The sequence below is a fragment of the Schistocerca piceifrons genome, chromosome 10 (assembly GCF_021461385.2).
Source record: "Schistocerca piceifrons isolate TAMUIC-IGC-003096 chromosome 10, iqSchPice1.1, whole genome shotgun sequence".
Lineage (NCBI taxonomy): Eukaryota > Metazoa > Arthropoda > Insecta > Orthoptera > Acrididae > Schistocerca > Schistocerca piceifrons.
The window spans coordinates 23,689,585-23,710,265 of NC_060147.1; the positions used below are offsets into that span (position 1 = coordinate 23,689,585).

Consider the following 20,681-nt stretch of genomic DNA (forward strand, 5'->3'; position numbering starts at 1 on the left):
TGTTCAATATTGACTTAATATTTGTAACCGAGGGCTTATTTGTTCCAATATATTTCCTTCCACTTTCTTTCCTAATACGATGGGACCGATGACTTCGCTGTTTGGTCCCCTCGCCCAAATCAACCAACCCTGATGCTTGATATCTGGTCCTCCGTCTCTAATGACCTCGTTGTCGACGGGATGTTAAACAGTAACCTCCTCTTCCTCCTCCTCCTCCAGGATAACGAGGACCAGTAACAACAGTTGTGGTCCAGCTTGCCGCAGGAGAGAACATAACGGCTGCCCAATCCAATCAATGCATGCATCCCGGCCAAAGGGCTGCGGAACGGGGCTGCATCATCGCAATACTAAGTGGGCTCACACTGCCAACTTCATTGTAAATTTCACTGCTCCGTATTCCGTGAAAGAACATCACATACCCTTCCAACCAGAGAAGTTTCATTTGGCTTCCTCCTTCCCATTCTGGGTGCCCCACATTTTTGCCAGGCAGTGCATTAATCCCTTTCTACATTATTTTTTTATTCTAGTGAAAAGAATGTCTATGTTGGATTTTGAAGGTACTAGACCATATCAACAAGCAGTTTTGAAAGAAAAAAATTATTTTCCAAAAAGAGAAAAAATGGTTTGGCACACCATACATGTCACGTGCAATACCTATCAGTTCACTGTTTTTTTAAGAATACCGTACTACACTAAATAGTTACTACACTCCTCATCTTGTCCAGTGGCACACGATCTACATTAGTACTCCTTTGCTTACGCAGTATGGAACACTTTAAATTAGTTTCTTTCCTAATTCACGCATAAATGAGCCAATGTTGGCCACTTACCTGTGAGGAGAAATCAACAGATAAGCGAATTTCGACAATTGAAGGATGGATAAATCCTTTGTTCAGTGTGAAGTTCATTTGCGTGTGAATATGGACACCAACTGTTACAAAATGTTCGGTACTGTAACAGTAAAGGCGTACTAACGTAGACAGTGTGCCATTGCACAGCACAAGTAAACTAGTACTTACGTCTCGCAGCATAAAGGAAGGAAAAAAATACGAAATTTAAACTTCCTGGCAAATTAAAATTGTGTGCCGGACCGAGACTCTAACTCGGGACCTTTGCCTTTCGCGGGTAAGTGCTCTACTATCTGAGCTACCCAAGCACGACTCACGCCCCGTCCTCGCAGCTTTACTTCCGCCAGTACCTCGAGGACGGGGCGTTAGTCGTGCTTGAGTAGCTCAGATGGTAGAGCACTTACCCGCGAAAGGTAAAGGTCCGGCACACAGCTTTAATCTGACACGAAGTTTCATATCAGCGCACACTCCACTGCAGAGTGAAAATCTCATTCTCAAAATACTAAATTGTTAGTCATACCACCTCACATGCATGGTATGCACGATATGTGCCACACCAATTTCATTTCATATTTTGCAAAATATTTCTTTTTTCCAAAATTACTTGTCAATATGCACTAATAGCCTCGGAAGTTATTACACAAGAGGTGTGATCAAAAAGTATCGGGAATTCGCTTTTCTTAAAGAATCCATTTTTTCACTAAGAACAACCTTGTCCTCTTCAAAGCAATCCGTCTCAGATATAATACGCTTGTGCCAGCACTTCCAGAACTCGCTTGTCGTTACGGTGTTCAGCTCCTTCAGCGATTCTCTTTTCATCTCATCAGTGGTCGCAAAATGATGATATCCTTTCATGTATCTCTTCAGCCTCTCTAATACAAAGAAGTCGGAGAAGGCCATGTCTGGCGAATACGGTGGCTGACGTAACAACGGTTTTGTTTTTGCCGAAAAACCAGGAGCAAGTAGTATGGTGTGAGCGGGAACATTACCGTGATGCAATTCTCACGAGTGATTTTGCCTTAATTCTGATAGTTTTCTTCGGATTGCTTCGTGCAAAGGGTGCATAACTTCCGCGTAGTACTTTTTGACCGTTAGGCCGACACTCATGATGTGCTATCCCATTCGAATCCAAGAAAACAGTGAGAAGAATCTTCAGATGTGGTCGAACTTGGCGAATTTTTTCGGTCTTGGCTCTTCAAGCAGTTTCCTTTGGGACGACTACGCATTGGTTTTGACGTCATACCCGTATATAAATGTTTCATCATCTGTTATACCCTTATTTGGAAGTCCTGGATCGTTGTCGACTTCATTCGGCAACTTCTGAGCGATGTCTACGAGACGTCGGTTTTTTGGTCGAAATTCAACAATTTCAGAGCAAAACTTTGCTGCTACATGTTTCGTGCCCAAAATATACGAAAAAAATGCTTGGCACGAGCTAAACGATACGCCGACAGCATCAGCAGCCCCTCTAACGGTGATTCGGCGATTTTCCAGAACAATTCAACCTCTGGTCTTTCTTACAGTAGATTCGCCAAAAGCCACTGCCAACATTTCGAATGCGGTGCCGCACTTTACTTCATCTTTCAAGCACAATTTAATGCAAATTCTTTAATCCATCTCTTCCGAAAGTAAAACTTCACCGAGTACTCGAAAACACGTATAACCTTCCGATTGTCAACAATAAACTAAAAATTTGATACAGCTGAAATTGTAAACATTCATCAGAAACGCGTGCGCTAACAAGATGATATAATTTGAAGGTTATATATTATATATAGTATATAGCTGGGTTTTTTAATTTCGCTGGATATATATATATATATATATATATATATATATATAAATTTTTTAATATAAATTAAAAAACCCAGCTATTTTAGATCACACCTAGTGTATCTTTTTCACAAAAATAAAACAATATTCAAGCAGGAAGTGCGCATCACTTCCCCGGCTTGGCTTATATTATGATCGCTATGCAGTAAGGGTTAAGACAAAAAGTCAAACAAAAGCACTATTGTCAAGCGCCTTTGTAGCGGCTGTCACGCTCCTGTATTGTATTACTCACGCCACGTAAGTCAGGAGGAGGAGGAGGAGGAGGAGGAGGAGAGAAAAAACTCGTCAGCCGTTTTTCTTTTTTTTTCAGCTTTTCCGTTGTCGCGAAAGAACTCTCGTGTACCCTCCACATGGTCTTACGTTGCTCAGCGGAAATAAAGAGAAAAAAAATAAAGGCGTACAATCATCACGTGATCCTGCCACTCCGACTAAACAGTATATTCTCTTCCCTTGCAATACAGAGAAATTCAAACGCTGATGAGAACTATTAACGTATGCTCTGGGTACGAAACTAATACCGACCTCATAAGATACGAAAACGCACATTTATAGTATCTCTAGATTTAGAAAAAGATTGTCAGCGCTGATTGTAACACTCCTTGAAATATAGGAAGCTAAAGGCTCCATATAATCAGCACACAGACAACAATGTAGCTGTAAGATTAAGGACAAGATTCTGACAAGCAAGTCAGGGGTGTAACCTATCCCCTGTGTTTTTCAGTCTGTACTCCGAATAAATGGTAGAGGAAACTTGTGTGAAATTTGAAAGGGAATTGAAAGTTCAGCTAGAGGAAATAAAGGCTTTCAGATTGATTCATGATGAAATTCTGTCACATTGCAAAGTATTTTGAAGACACCTTAGCCGAATGGATACTGTCTTGCAATGAGAACATCAACGAAAGGATATTTCGATGTGCTTGGTATCCCATCTTCAGATGTTTTATTTATTTAGGTTATCGTTTCTTAATAGCGGCGTTGCAAAATTTTACAACGCAGTATTTTAAGACAGTTACTGTAAACGTTCTAAGTAAAGAAAACATGTTCACGATGCATAAGCAAATGTGTACATCTGAAAACAGTGTGAACCTAACACGAATGTACTCCCAAAGTCGGATTTTCTGAGGCATGATCTGAAGGCATGGCGTTTCGGAAAAGGTGTGCCATTCTTGTCGGCGCATTGCCCCATAAAGTGATGATGGACGCTCTAGTTTCGGCTTTTGCGCTACGAGCACTGCTGTCAGGACACCCGAGGTGGGGTCGCGAGCTTAAGTATGTGAATCAGGCCGGCGGGTCACCAAAGGTTGTACATGCCTGCCTTAAATCATCGCTGATATTAGGTCATAGATGATATTACAAATGAACAGCTGATACATCTTTGTGTTCGCTCTAAATTGTGGCTGTTGGAGTTTATCAACTACTGTTGGACAACTGGACGAATCCCAAAGATCTGGAGGCAGGCAAAAGTAATTGCAATTGTTAAGCCTGGTAAAGACCCTCAAGATCCTAAGATCGGCCGATCTCTCTTGTGTACATCTTACAAACTGTTTGAAAGAGTGATACTAAACAGATTCAAAGAGGTGATTGAGGGCATCCTAATAAAAGAGCAAGCAGGATTTCGGCCTGGCAAATCCTGTACCAGTCAAGCTCTCAGCCTAACCCAGTACACTGAAGATGGGTTTGAGAAAAAGAGTAGCTACAAGGGTGGTGTTTATAGATTTGACGGCAGTATATGATACCACCAACCTCAGAAATCTTCTAGCGAAAGTGCAAAAAACAACAAAAAGCCCTCAACTCAGTGCTGTACTCAAATAAGTTCTATTTAACAGAAGATACTTTGTTCAATTCCAGGGTAACAAGAACAGGAAGCGACTAAAAAAAACAATAAAATAGCTTCCCCAGGGCAGTGTTCTTGCCCCCATGTTATTCAACATTTATATAAATGACCAGCCTATTAATCCGCAGTAAAGATCTTTCTTTTATGATGATGATAGGGCAATAGCCCTCAGGCATCAAACTACATGGATACTGAGGAAATACTAGCTGAGAACCTTGAAAATCTCACCACCTACTACAATAAAAATCAGCTGAAACCCAATCCGAGTGAGACCCAGACTTGCCTATTTCATCTTAACAACAGAGAGGCGAAGCGAGAACTGAATGTTTGGTGGAATGACAAGATTAACACACCGCCCTCTCCCAGTGTACTTGGCAGTTACTCTTGACAGGACACTGTCATCCAAGCAGCACATTGAGAGGAGCAGAGCAAAAGTCCAATCACGGAATAACTTACTTGGCAAGCTCACATCAAAATGGGGAGCTTTTGCAAAAGGTTTACGCACCACCGCAATGGCACTCTGTTACTCTGCTGCTGAGTCTGCAAGTCCTGTCTGGGAGCGGTCATGCCGCACAAACTGTCCTGAACCAGCCGTGTAGACATATTACTGGATGTCTTAAGCCAACAAGAATAGGACACCTACACACATTATCACGAACTGCTCCGCCAAATGCCCGACGTTCAATACAGGGCGGAACTGAACGAACAAAACAGGTTCTACATCAACGTCATCCGCTACATGGGTAGCGAATGGTACCAGAACGCCTTAAGTCGAGAAGTAGTTTCCTCCACTCAACCGAACCACTCACAGATCCACCAAAAACCTCTAGAAAAAGACTGTGGCAGGAACAACAAGAATCTGCTCACGATTCTAAGGAAGTGCTGCCACCAGGTGCGGAACTTGAGTGGGAGAGATGGAAAACACTGAACAGGCTGCGTTCAGGAATGGGCAGATCTTACAAAAATCTGCACAAGTGGGGAATTAGTGAAAGTGCTTTGTGTCCGAGTGGGAACATCCACCTGCTTCAATGTCCGCTAGTAAACCATCCAAGAGCGTGCACGGCCCAAGACCTGATGGCGTGCAGCGAAACAGGGAGGCCATACGTGGACTTCTGCAAGAATGAGATATCAACCAGAGACTGCATAATATTTTATTATACTGTATGTTGTTGTGGTCTTCAATCCTGAGACTGGTTTGATGCAGCTCTCCATGCTACTCTGTCCTGTGCAAGCTTCTTCATCTCCCAGTACTTACTGCAACCTACATCCTTCTCAATCTGCTTAGTGTATTCATCTCTTGGTCTCTCTACACGATTTTTACCCTCCACGCTACCCTCCAATGCTAAATTGGTGATCCCTTGATGCCTCAGAACATGTCCCACCAATCGGTCCCTTCTTCTTGTCAAGTTGTGCCACAAACTCCTCTTCTCCCCAATTCTATTCAACACCTCTTTAGTTATGTGATCTACCCATTTAATCTTCAGCATTAGTCTGGGGCACCACATTTCGAAAGCTTCTATTCTCTTCTTCTCCAAACTATTTATCGTCCACGTTTCACTTCCATACATGACCACACTCCATACAAATACTTTCAGAAATGACTTCCTGACACTTGAATCTACACTCGACGTTAAATTTCTCTTCTTCAGAAACGATTTTCTTGCCATTCCCAATCTACATTTTATATCCTCTCTACTTCGACTGTAATCAGTTATTTTGCTCCCCAAATAGCAAAACTCATTTACTACTTTGTCTCATTTCCTAATCTAATTCCCTCAGCGTCACCCGACTTAATTCGACTACATTCCATTATCCTCGTTTTGCTTTTGTTGATGTTCATCTTATATCCTCCTTTCAAGACACTGTCCATTCCGTTCAACTGCTGTTCCAAGTGCTTTGCTGTCTCTGACAGAATTAAAATGTCATCGGGGAACCTCTAAGTTTTTATTTCTTCTCCGTGGATTTTAATACCTACGCCGAACTTTTCTTTTGTTTCCTTTACTGCTTGCTCAATATACAGATTGAATAAAATCGGGGGCAGGCTACAACCCTGTCTCACTCCCTTCCCAACCACTGCTTCCCTTTCATGCCTCACGACTCTTACAACTTCCATCTGGTTTCTGTACAAATTGTAAATAGCCTTTCGCTCCCTGTATTTTACCCCTGCCACCTTTAGAATTTGAAAGAGAGTATTCCAGTCAACATTGTCAAAAGCTTTCTCTAAGTCTACAAATGCTAGAAACGTAGGTTTGCCTTTCCTTAATCTTTCTTCTAAGATAAGTCGTAAGGTTTGTATTGCCTCACGTGTTCCAACATTTCTACGGAATCCAAACTGATCTTCCACGAGGTCGGCTTCTACCAGTTCTTTCATTCGTCTGTAAACAATTCGCTTTAGTATTTTGCAGCTGTGACTTATTAAACTGACAGTTCGGTAATTTTCACATCTGTCACCACCTTCTTTCTTTGGGATTGGAATTATTATATTCTTCTTGAAGTCTGAGGGTATTTCGCCCGTGTCATACATCTTGCTCACCAGATGGTAGAGTTTTGTTACGACTGGCTCTCCCAAGGCCGTCAGTAGTTCTAATGGAATGTTGTCTACTCCCGGCGCCTTGTTTCGACTCAGGTCTTTCAGTGCTCTGCCAGACTCTTCACGCAATAATCTTATCTCCCATTTCATGTTCATATTATACCTTATATAATTTCCCGGGTATTTTATTGTGATATTGTAAATTTTATAGAGGACAAATTAATCTATAACGTGTGAATTTGTTGTAAATTGTTTGTAGTACACATACGAAATATATAGGTCAATGAAATTAAAATCTAATTTTTAAAGGTCAAGTATCAATTTGCGTTTAGAAACTCTAAAAAATATAAGAATCACTTCATCTATAAGCACTAACAAGATGTAAGAAATAAATGGCACGCTGACTACACACCGATTATATGCTTGTATTCAGACAGCGGGAGGCACCTTTCGCCAAACGCTGAGGTATTTGAAACCCAGTGCGAAACGTCCGATAGCGGCAGCAGTGCAAGGGGACCTCGTGCAGCACGCTTTTCCTTTTCTGCTTCCTGCATCACCCCACACGGCCATTTCGAAACAGAATTCCGTCGACCGCTCTCGCGGAAGTAATGACCTTGCGTCGCTTCCGAGATGAGTTGCAAGTTTTCCCGACTCGCTACGAACGCGGAACGAGCGTAATACGTTCCAAACGAGGGTCAGCGTCCACTGAAACCAGATTCCAAAACAAGTATTTTTTTCTTCTGATTTGGTATGACTAATATGCTTACTCTTCTCAATGGTAACAGAGAAATGTTACGTGTAACTCGGTACAAGAGACGAAAAAGCAGCTCAGACGTAAATGAGTAGTGCTGTAGTCCATAACGGACGTTATTCAATCTGTACATTGAGCAAGCAGTGAAGGAAACCCGGGAGAAATTTGGAGAGGGCACTGAAATTAAAAGCAAAGAAACAAAAAGTGAAAGAAGTTGGAATATCAGTTCAATGAAATGGGTAGCGCCATGAAATGAGTTTATAAACTGAACATCACAAAATTAAAGAAACGATAGTAGTACTTCTATGCGGTCCTAAGGACACTAAATATAGCCAACAGCAAAGAAGATCGAGGCCGTTGAAATGCAGATTTACTACAGAATGCTTAAAATACCGTGCACATCAAGAATAGCCAACACCGAAGTACTGCGACGAATACACAATGGAAGAAAAACTACATACCTAGGACATATCTTACGGACACGTACTTCTACCAGAACGAAATTTTCACTCTGCAGCGGAGTGTGCGCTGATATGAAACTTCCTGGCAGATTAAAACTGTGTGCCGGACGGAGACTCGAACTCGGGACCAGGAAGGTAGGAGACGAGGTATTGGCGGAAGTAAAGCTGCGAGGACGGATCGCGAGTCGTGTTTGGGAAGCTCGGATGGTAGAACAATTGCCTGCGAAAGGCAAAGGTCCCGAGTTCGAGTCTCGGTCCGGCACACAGTTTTAATCTGTCAGGAACTTACGTACTTCTACAGCTAACAGAAGGGGAGATCGAGGGTAAAAGAAGAATAAGGTCGCAGAAGAACATCTTGGTTACGTAACAAAGTGGTGCACACTATGACGCAGATCAGCGACAACATGCTACGGATCAAAGAATAAAGGCCGGCCGCTGTGTCCAGAGAGGTTCTATGCGCTTCAGTCCAGAACCGCGCTGCTACTGCTGCGGCCGCAGGTTCGAATCCTGCCTCGGGCATGGATGTGTGTGATCTCCTTACATTAGTTAGGTGTAAGTAGTTCTAGGGGACTGACAACCTCAGATTTTATGTCCCATAGTGCTTAGAGCTATTTTAAAGAATAGAGATACACGGTTTGGTCACCAACTGGCATTAACGGATAGGCAAAAGAATAAAAACGGAATATAATGGTATTAAATAAGGCGACACCGGAGATATTAAATTAGGATATGACACTATCATATGATCACAAAACTGCAGAACTATCTGAAAGAGTTATTTCCATAAAATATCTATGAAAATCCGTACGGAATGATTTCAAGCGAAACGACCACATAAAATGAATTGCGTGTAAGGCAAATGCCAGATAATTTCATTGGACAAATTCTCAAGAAATGCAGTTCATCAAGAAAGGAAGTATTTTACAAAGCACTCGTTCGATCAATACTTTAACACTGCTCGTCGGCACGGGATCCGTACCAAAAATGGTTCAAAATGGCTCTGAGCACTATGGGACTTAACATCTGAGGTCATCAGTCCCCTAGAACTTAGAACTACTTAAACCTAACTAACCTAAGGACATCACACACATCCATGCCCGAGACAGGATTCCAACCTGCAACCGTAGCAATCTCGCGGTTCCGGGACTGAAGCGCCTAGAACCGCGCGGCCATGGCGGCCGGCGATCCGTACCAGATAGGACTGATAGAGGAAATACGGATGATCCAAAGAAGAGCAGCGCGCTTCGTTACAGGTTTATTTAGCTGGCGCGGAAGCGCCACGGAGGTGTTCCGCCAGCTCCAATGGCAGACGCTGCAGGAGAGGCGTTCTGCATCACACTGTGGTCTGCTGTTAATGTTCCGACAGCGTACGTTCCTAGAAGAGCCAACCAATATATTGCTTCCTCTTATGTACGTCTCGCAAAAAGACCACGAAGATAAAATCAGTGATATTCGAGGCAGCATGGAGGCTTTCCAGCCATCATTCTTCCCGAGAACTGTACGCGACTGCAACAGGAAACAATGACATTGGTAGCCTAAACATCGTACCCTGCGCCACACACAATAAGGTGGCTTTGCGGAGTATACAGAGGGGTCTAGAGAAACGTAGTCACTCTGGCAGTTAATATCTTCGGAACAAAATGACATGTCGTTGCAATTTTGCGCAGTAGCGTAGTCCACTGTTTCGTCAACGCATCTTAGCTCACGTTTCCCAGCAATGAATAAAGTAAGACTGTTGTTTGAGCAAAACTAGTCCGTATTGGAATGGTAATCATCACCACCACCAGTGTTCTGCCAAAATGCAAGTTTTCACATGGTAGCTCTCCAGGCTGTCCACTCTTCTGCCATTCTCTTCAGGTCTGCATAATTTCCTCTTCCCTTTATGTCGTCTATCATTTTGTATCTCCTTCTTCCTCTCGGTCTTCTCCCACAAACCAGTCCTTCCAAAGCATCTGCTAGCAAGCATTCCTTAATGAATGTCCCAACCAGTTCTTTTTCCTTTCTCTTACAACCTTCAGCAGATATCGTCTCTCACCAACCCTTTCCAATACTGTTTCATTACTCACTCTTTCCATCCAGCTTATTCTCTCCATTCTCCTCCACATCCACATCTCAAATGCTTCTAACCTTTGTTCATCCTCTCGTCTCAGCGTCCATGTTTCTGCCCCATATAGTGCCACACTCCAGACAAAATATTTTCCAAGCCTTTTCCTTAGTCCTTTATCTAATTTGCCACGTAAGAGTCTCCTCTTTCTGTTGAATGCCTCCTTCGCTATGGCAATTCGAGATTTCACCTCCTGGTGACATCTCAAGTCTTCAGTTATTGTGCTTCAAAGATATTTAAATGCACTTACTTGGCTAATGGCAGATAGTCCTATTTTAATATTGGACAGTCTGCGTCTTGTACTGATGACCATACTGTGTTTATTTGCATCCCATATTCCACACAAGCTTCATTCAGATATTTCAGCATGTTATTCACTGTCCGCTCACTTTCTGCCACTAATACCATGTCATCAGCAAATCTCATACATTCTATTCTCTTTCCACCAATACATATTCCTCTTTTCCTATCTAAGCCTTTCGCAATAATCTCGTATGCGTTAAACAGCACTGGACGTACGAAAACATAATGGAGATACAACTGCAATGGCGTAATGTGTACTGAATCAGACACCACCACGCACAACAGCTTTTGGTATTCGGGATGAATCAGCTCCGACGGTAGTGTTCAGGATGAGCATAATAAAGGTCTGGCCGACCAAAAACATCACAAAGTCCAGCTTCCAGCGCTGACGTGTTGCAACATTGTATTACGTCCGTGAAGCAGGGTACACGTGATAAAGGGGTAAGCTGATCAAGCGACGAATTCTGAAGGCTGCAAAGTGGAAAGCGTACATCCCAAATAGCTGCACGCTATGAGCGACGACATCCCGGATCGAACAATGGAGTGCAGCGATGGTTCGAAGGCATACTTCGCTAGCATGAACGGTTTGCAGGGATGGTTATCTGCATCTACATGGATACTCTGCAAATCACATTTAAGTGCCTGGCAGAGGGTTCATCGAACCACCTTCACAGTTCTCTATTATTTCATTCTCGTATAGCGCGCGGAAAGAACGAACACCTATATCTTTCCGTACGAGCTCTGATTTCTCTTATTTTATCATGGTGATCGTTTCTCCCTATGTAGATCGGTGTCAAAAAATATTTTCGTATTCGCAGGAGAAAGTTGGTGATTGGAATTTCGTGAGAAGATTCCGTCGCAACGAAAAACGCCTTTGTTTTAATGATTTCCAGCTCAAATCCTGTATCATTTCTGTGACACATTGTCCCATATTTCGCGATAATACAAAACGTGCTGCCCTTCTTTGAACTCTTTCGATATACTCCGTCAGTCCTATCTGGTAAGGATCCCACACCGCGCAGCAATATTCTGAAAGAGGACGGACAAGCGTAGTATAGGCCGTCTCCTTAGTAGGTCCGTTACATTTTCTAAGTGTCCTGCCAATAAAACCCAGTCTTTGGTTAGCCTTCCCTACACCGTTTTCTATATATTCCTTCCACTTTAAGTTGTTCGTAATTGTAATACCTAGGTATTTAGTTGAATTTACGGCTTTTAGATTAGACTTTTATCGTGTAATCGAAGTTTAACGAATTCCTTTTAGCACTTATTTAGGGTCAACTGCCACTTTTCGCACCATTCAGATATCTTTTGTAAATCGTTTCTCAGCTTGTTTTGGTGTTCTGATGACTTTATTAGTCGATTAACGACAACGTCATCTGCAAATAACCTACGACGGCTGTTCATATTGGATCCCAAATCGTTTATGTAGAGAAGCAACAGCAAAGGACCTATAACACTACCTTGGGGTACGCCAGAAATCACTTCTGTTTTACTCGGTAACTTTCCGTCAATTACTACGAACTGTGACCTCTCTGACAGGAAATCACAGACCCAGTCACATAACTGAGACGATATTCCATAAGCACGCAATTTGACTACGAGCCGGTTGTGTGGTACAGTGTCAAAAGCCTTCCGGAAATCCAGAAATACGGAATCGATCTGAAATCCCTTGCCAATAGCACTCAGCATTTCATGTGAATAAAGAGCTAGTTGTGTTTCACAGGAACGATGTTTTGTAAACCCATGTTGACTGTGTGTCAATTGACAGTTTTCTTCGAGTTCACTGGTAATGTTTGAACAAGATATATGTTCCGGAATCCTGCTGATGAGTCGCAGTTCAAACCGCCACAGCTGAGTGTACTGTGCTGCTGAAAACGCTCACGTTCACGTCGACACACAATTTAATTGTCAATGTGTGGTGCGGTCTGTCACCGCGCGATTTGATTGGCCCATTCTTATTTGAAAGTACAGTAAGTGGTGAGGTGTATCATCGTATACTGCAAACACCGAATTTACCTGCCATCCGAGAGGTGTCTGGAAACGAAAGATCTTACCTACGATAAGATGGCGCTCCGTCTCACTACCACAAAAATGTCAGAGCCACCTTGGGCGATGGATAGGTCGAAGAGAAGCTCTGCTGAGTACCCACCACGGTCTCCAGAGTTTACACCTTCTGACTTCCACGAATGGGGGACTTCCAGAAATGAAGTTTATCAACAGAAGCCAGCTACACAGAACGAGCTACGAGAAACCATCCAGGCGCCCTGTACGGCTATCACACCAGCAACACTGAAATCCGTAGTTCGGTCGACAATTCAGCGGCATCGACGTTGTTTGGCTGCCAATGAGGGTCACTTCCAATACACAAAATAATCATCCCCTCTTGCAAGAATTGTAATTTTGTTCCATTAATAGTGACTATCAAAGAGATAGTCGATGAGTTTGGCTACTTGGGTAGCAACCTAACTGACGTTTCCAGAATGAGATTTTCACTCTGCAGCGCAGTGTGCGCTGATATGAAGCTTCCTGGCAGATTATAACTTTGTGCCGGACCGAGACTCGAACTCGGGACCTTTGCCTTTCGCGGGTAAGTGCTCTACCACCTGAGCTATCCAAGCACAACACACGCCCCGTCCTCGCAGCTTTACTGCCGCCAGTACCTCGCCTCCTACCTTCCAGACTTCACAGAAGCTCTTCTGTGAACCTTGCAGAACTAGCACTCCTGAAACAAAGGATATTGCGGAGGACATGGCTTAGTCACAGCCTGGGGGATGTTTCCAGAATGAGATTCTCACTCTGCAGCGGAGTGTACGCTGATATAAAACTTCCTGCCAGATTAAAACTGTGTGCCCGACCGAGACTCGAACTCGGGACCTTTGCCTTTCGCAGGCAAGTGCTCTAACACTCTTTTTTGGTCACTTTCGTTCGTTGCATCTGCTCGGGGCGGACATCGTAAGACATCTGTTTAAGTTCTTTGTCGATCCATTCACTCAGTTTTTTGTTACAGAGGGTAGCTAACCCTCTGACCGAATACGCTGAGTTATCGTGCCGGCTTTTAAATAGTTCTGAGCACTATGGGACTTAACATCTGAGGTCATCAGTCCCCTAGACTTAGAACTACTTAAACCCAACCAACCTAAGGACATCACACACATCCATGCCCACGGCAGGATTCGAACCTGCGACCGTAGCGGTCGCGGAATTCCAGACTGAAGCGCCTAGAACCGCTCGGCCACAGCGGCCGGCGGGCACCTGAGCTATCCAGCCACGACTCACGGCCCGTCCTCACAGCTGACGTACAACAAAGTACAAAGCATGTGATATATAGACTCGCAATAGCAAGAAAACTACTACTAAAAACGAGAAATTATTAAAATCGAATATAAATGTAAATAGTAGGTTTCTTCTGGCTGTATTTGAAGTGGAGCATTGTACGGAAGTGGAATATGAACTATAAGCAGTCCAGACTAAAGTATAGAAACTTTTGAAAGTGCTGCACAAGAATACTGAGAATTATATGGGTAGACTAATGAGGCTGTTATTCGAACTGGGGAGGAAAAGTTATGGCCCAACTTGTATAAAAGGGGGGATCGGCTGACAAAACATTCAGAGGCCTCGAAGAATCGTCAATTTCGTAATTACGGGAAGGAAGACAAAAGTGACTACAGTAAGCGGGTTCAGTGGATGTAGGATAGGCTATAGCGTGATGATGATGATGATGATAATCTCAGACTTTTTGCAGATGGAGAGTTATCTACGAGGTCGTGGTGAAAAGTAAAGTATCTGAATTTAGTTCTGTTTTCAACACCGGCTGAGGTATTACATGTCATGCATGTAGACTTTTCCGCTTTGCTGACGCTGGAGCGCTCCTTGTTGTTGCGTAGCGGTGTGTACCGTAGCTGTGTCGGTGCGTGAGAAACAGGGTGCCTAATAGAACAGGGCCGTTTCTACCATTAGGCAAGACGAGGCGGCCGCCTAGGATGGCAAAATCTTGGGAGTGGCAAAGGGCGGAACTAACTGCAAACCAAACAGTGAAAAAATGAGCAAATGAGAAGAAAAATGGAAAAAGAAGAAAAACTAAAACACCTTATTGTTTTCAAAAGCCTGCGGAACAGTTACTTGTGCCTCTACTTACTTTGACGTTAGTAAACACCTGCCTCAAAACTGAAACTGAATACAAAACGGAAAGAAATGTGCCATTGATTCAGCGCTCGAGCGGGACATATGGGCTGGCTTGCTGATGGTTAGTCAAGAACGTATGAACTGTATCATGATTGTCCATTAAACATACGGTGAATTTGACTGACACTTTTCATATGGAATAAGTATAAAATAAAAATTAAGTGCAATCATTCAGGTCATTACTTCCGATAAATTTTAAATCTTACTCATAAATATAACTTCACATAAAAACAAAGCTACATTTTGATTTCCCACTGAAGTTTCATTGTGATACTGTGCAAGAAAAAAAACCTGAAGCCAAAAGTTTATTGTATAGAAGAAGAAATATTCGACGTCCAGAAACTCTGCGTGAAGAAACACTACAGGCCTAATGAAAAAATGCACTTAGGGCCAATGACTCCAGGGCTACTGGCTTTAGACAAACAAAATCCATGCGCCACCGGGATTTGAAGCCGAACACATTTCGGATGAATTATCAGAAGCCAATCGCTTAGACCACTGCGCCACCGGGTCGGCTAGCAAAAGTTGAACTCTCAATAGAAAATGCAAAGAAGGCGTCATTTATTTAATTACAAGTAAGTGGATGCTGAAAAAACACGAGATTTATTCCTCATTCTAAAAATATTTCAGTTAAAACAGAAACACCACCACTTCTCCCATGAAAATAGCATAATTTCTAAATTCAAGGGGAGTTCATTCGCAGCAGAAAATAGTTCCACACCTTTGTTAGTACATTTATTTGCAATTAAACAAAAAAGTAACGGACGTCACATTTTTTTGGATTGGTATATTCAGCTGAGTTCTTGTTTAAAATGTTCAGCAGATTCTTCCAATTTCAATTATTTTGGGAAATTTCAAAAACTGAAGACAAAAATAAGAAACTGAGGACCTTCGTTGACGTCAATCAGTTTTAAAGAAATTGGGGACAAAACATGAAAATTGAGGGCTGTCCTCAGAAAATGACGTCTGGTCATCTTGGTTTAATGACAAAGTATAACAGGGGATTTGCACTGCTGTGCCGTTGGATATTGGTGGTGGAGCGGGGAAGTTGGGGAGACCGACGGTAGTTAAAAAGGAGGGGACGTCATTTTTCACTTCTTGTCTGGGGCGTCAAAACACGTAGCAACGGTCCTGTAATAGAGTTAGGGCCGGCCAGAGTAGCCGAGCGGTTCTAGGCGCTTCAGTCTGGAACCGCGCTGCTGCTACGGTCGCAGGTTCGAATCCTGGCTCGCGTTCCAAGTTCTAGGCGACTGATGACCTCAGATGTTAAGTCCCATAGTGCTCAGAGCCATTTGAACCATTTGTAATAGAGTTTGTAACTGCAGAAAACTTTCTCCACACGTGGAGCACTCTCTCCTCCAGCACGACAATGAGCGTTGCGACGCCTACAACAATCCAGAACCTTCGGTTAACTTCCATCGATCATCATCCATACTGTCCAGACATGGCCCAGCCATATTCTCACGTTTTCATACGCTTCTAAAACAAAGGATACCTTCGAGGACTTTGATAGTGATGAAGCGCGGCAAGCACAGGTCAAGTTGTGGCTCCGTCAACATGGTCAAGCATTCCATATACAGAATGAGATTTTCACTCTGCAGCGGAGTGTGCGCTGATATGAAAATTCCTGGCAGATTAAAACTGTGTGCCGGACGGAGACTCGAACTCGGGACCTTTGCCTTTCGCGGGCAAGTGCTCTACCAACTGAGCTACCCAAGCACGACTCACGCCCCGTCCTCACAGCTTCACTTCTGCCAGTACCTCGTCTCCTACCCTCCAAACTTCACAGAAGCTCTCCTGCGAACCTTGCAGAACTAGCAATCCTGAAAGAAAGGATATTGCGGAGACATGGCTTAGCCACAGCCCGCGAAAGGCAAAGATCTCGAGTTCGAGTCTCGGTCCGGCATACAGTTTTAAACTGCCGGGAAGTTTCATTCCATATACAGTGACAGTATCGACAAACTGATCTCTCGTTGGAAGACATGTCTTCGCCATCATAGTGAACATGTTGAGAAAGATATGAAGAGTGAAGATGCAAGATAGTAAGAGTTTTCTTTAAAATGCTTTGACTTTTCACTTAAATTCGGGGGATTACTTTTCAGCTCGCTCTCTTATCACGAAGCTCTATCTGAAAGATGCTGTACAGTTATTCAGTCAGCTCTTGATAAGATTTCAAAGTGGTGGTAATACTGGTGACTTACTTTAAATGTTCAGAACTGTAAAATTATGCACTTCATAAAACGAAAAATCGTAGTATCCTATGCGTATGATGTCCGTCACACCTGGAATCGGTGAAAAGTATATGAATTGGAATGATCACACAGACTCAGTTGTGGGTAAGGCAGGTGGCAGACTTTGATTTATAGGTAAAATACTGGGGAAATGCAATCAATCTACAAAGGATACCATACAAATCACTCGTGCGACCCTCCCTAGAATATTTCTCAAATTTGTGGATCTGTACCAAATAGGACTAAACGGGTATGTAAAACGTATACATGAAAGGGCAACATGAGTTGCCACAGGTTTGTTCGATCCGTGGGAGAGTCAGAGATGCTGAAGAAACTGTACTGGCTGATACTTATAGATAGATGTAAACTTTCCCGAGAAAGCCTACTTGAAAGTTTCAACAAACCGACTTTACGTTGTGACTACGAATATACTACAATCGCCTACGTATCGCTCCTGTAGGAATAGTGAGACAAGATTAGATTAATTACAGCAAGTACAGATGGATTTTAACAGTAATTTTTCCCGCATTGCATATGTAAATGGAAAAACCCTCATAATTGGTACAGTAGGACGTACCCTCTGCCCCACACATCTCAGTGGTTTTCAGAGTATAGGCAGATGAACAGTTTACCCCGAAATACTGTATCTCACGAGTGCGCACAAGAGACGATATTTTCCAGTCTAAAAACCCAGAATTGAGAAAATTGTGTTTTTAACTATATTACAATCTGCGGTATAATTTACGGATGATAGCAAAGTCTCACACAATATTCACAGCGACATGGTCGGTGGAAAATATCTGCGGTGTCGGTTCGCGAACTTTACGTAGTGACGCGCCAATGTTCTACGTCATTGTTTTAACTCGTTCAAAGAGTCGCTTATTGAACACTAGGCAGAAACGGATTTGTATTGGCAATATTTGTTTATTATTGCAAGCGCGCTAGCTCGGAGCTTGCTTTTCCCAGTACGTATCCAGCAGAAGTGGAAAAAATAGTCTAAAAAAAGTCCAAACGCTATCTTGTGGCACACATTCACACCTTTTATTTCGTGCATGAGTTCCTCGGAGTATTGTGAAGCCTTCCGCAAAGGGCACATTTTCAATTTTTTTCCGCGTCAGATCTTATTCACCGACGTTTATACTTAACGCACACGAGGATTCATTCAATGCAGTCACTTGGTAAATCGAGGCCAACGCACGTCACATGACTCATTACCGGCGAAATTGTCAAAACATAGCATTAATTTCCGATAGAGAATACAAACATTATTCAAGGTCACAAATTAAGAACAGACACTTGGTTCAGATGACCTGCTGTATGAGGAAAGCATATTAGGCACGTCACATTATTAACAAATACGAAAAGTAAGCCCGCTCCTTCTCCCAACTACATTCACGCCTCAGCTGAAAACGTACCAGCATACACCTGAAAAACAACTGCTTTCGCAATGTTGGCAATACCTGAACATACATAGAAAACAAATGAATACAGAAACCCAGCGTTGAGTGCGGAACATGTGAAAACTAGAGCAGGTTCTCTGAAGCTTACGAAAGTGAAGGGAAGCGGGAAAAAATGCAGAGTAAGAAAAAGCGGATTCATAAAGAGCAAAAATTTGCGAAATAGTGAATGTACAACCACGTTTCTTCGATTTCAGCCTTTCTAAACAACGAATGAAGAAACACTGGATCAGCACATTTAACGTCAAAGTAAATTGTGCTCCAATTGTATAAAGATACTGTTTTAATCTGGAAATACTAAAATGAAAATAGATGCATGCGGTGCGGTATTTCCAGAATGACGACGGAAGATACTTTATAACCAAACGCGAATCGTGTATATTGAAAAATACTCTAACTGCTGTAAACCTAAGATGGAAAAACCAGCAAAAACTGATGGCAGTATTGTACAGAAACATGAAAATGGTCAAAAAATTTAAAAATCAGTATCTGCCATTATGTAACGTTCTAAACTTCATGTGTTTCAGAATTAAAGAATGAACGTAATCGCTGATATTAATCTGCGGGGAATAAACTTTGGAAAATCCCATATTGCTTATTAATCACCATGACATATCTTGCTTTAGTCTTTTCTTTTCAAACGACCTTTCAGTGAATTGCGTCCTAGTGTATAGCTCCATGGCAGCACCTCCAGCTTACACCGTTCTATGGAAACTGAAAATACCAGCACGTTTCCGCAGCTACGGGAGATTTGCTATATGAAGTGCATTAAGAAATATCTACACTGCATAAGGGGTAACAGGTTGCAGTGGTAATAGCGTGTCACGCGCTTAGCTCGCTTGTAGAGCTGTTTCGTGACTGCAGGTGATTCTGTAGACACCTGTATGAACGGACAATTTCCTAGCACAACTTCCCAGTGTAGGCTTGCGACACGAATCCACCTGTGGCCGAAAGCTTCTAACGCGCGTTCCCACCAGTATCGTGGATTTCATGGATAGGCACTTTTCCCCTCATGTGGACGCCTGTGAACTATTGTTAATCTCTCTGCGATAGCTCTCTCTTAACGTCCCATACAGTAAATTACTTTATATTATAAAGTTGTAATTCATCGTATGCAAATTTCCACAAGCATGCGCTGCGGCCAAACCTCATTTTGCGCATTCCAGACAAGGGTGGGTTTGTTTTGCAGATCCCTGTTGTCTTCAACATAAGGACTTGGGTGCTTTCGAAACACAAATTGCTGGAAACAGGTGGCGAAATAAAGGACGCTCGCTGGACATACCTTCCGCTCGTCGCCAACGCTGGCCGCCGCTTGCGATCTATGTAAGAGTTCCCCGCAGCAGGTGAGCACTTGAAGCTTTGCGGCATATACCGCGCACGACGCTTTTACCGACCTCTCAACCGTGTCCACAGCGCGATGTTTGATCGCCTACTGAGGTCCACCTCGTGACGCGAGGGGAGAGACTGACCTCTTGCGGCCGCCATACGTACTATTGGAGACCAGTGTAGCCAACACTACGCGGCAAAAGAGCGAGAGAGAGAACAAGTTCGTGATAACTCATGGACCGCGCATGCGTCTCGCCAGAGACTGGTTGTGCATGCTTATGGACAGATGTTCATGACGTCATTTAAGTTCCGTCCACTGAATGGAAGTCCGCAAGAGCGGGTTCTTGGCCACTACTGAATCTGGAGTACACGCTTTTCGTTTATCACAGAATTCACACGAATTTCCTGTAATGACTTTCTACGACTCCACTAAACTATGTATTTCATACTGTCCAGAACGACGGGAAAGACTGTGATTTTAGCAATGATGCCTGTCTTGGGATGTTGGTTTTCATCCCGTCCACGGCAAATTATACCGATTCCTCAATGTGGCAGGAGTTTCAGCGCTATTGTACAGTCTAGTTGGATGCGAACCTTTACAAAACAACGCTGAAATAGTGCCGCCGATCTTTTCTGTCTTTTCCTCATACAGCCCTTCTCGAGCTGTAGAAAGCGAACGTTCTAATGCCTTGATGCGTGGATTGTAGGGGGAAGAAGCTGCGCATGGGTGTATGGGGATGCAGAAAACCGACCGGTTAAATAAATACGAGTAATTTTTATTCGTAAAATTTGCCTTGCTTTGAAATAATGCGTTTTTATAG

General features: G+C 43.0%; 1 protein-coding gene across 1 annotated transcript in view; it reads right to left on the minus strand.

Annotated features, from left to right (window-relative positions):
• LOC124718918 (angiotensin-converting enzyme-related protein-like) overlaps positions 1-19,979 on the minus strand; it is a 371,244-nt gene extending 351,265 nt beyond the window's left edge. The window contains exon 1 of the mRNA XM_047244572.1: positions 19,817-19,979. The gene's annotated coding sequence lies outside the window, so the exon portion shown is untranslated. The remainder of the gene's footprint in view (positions 1-19,816) is intronic.
• Between the last annotated feature and the right edge of the window lie 702 nt (positions 19,980-20,681).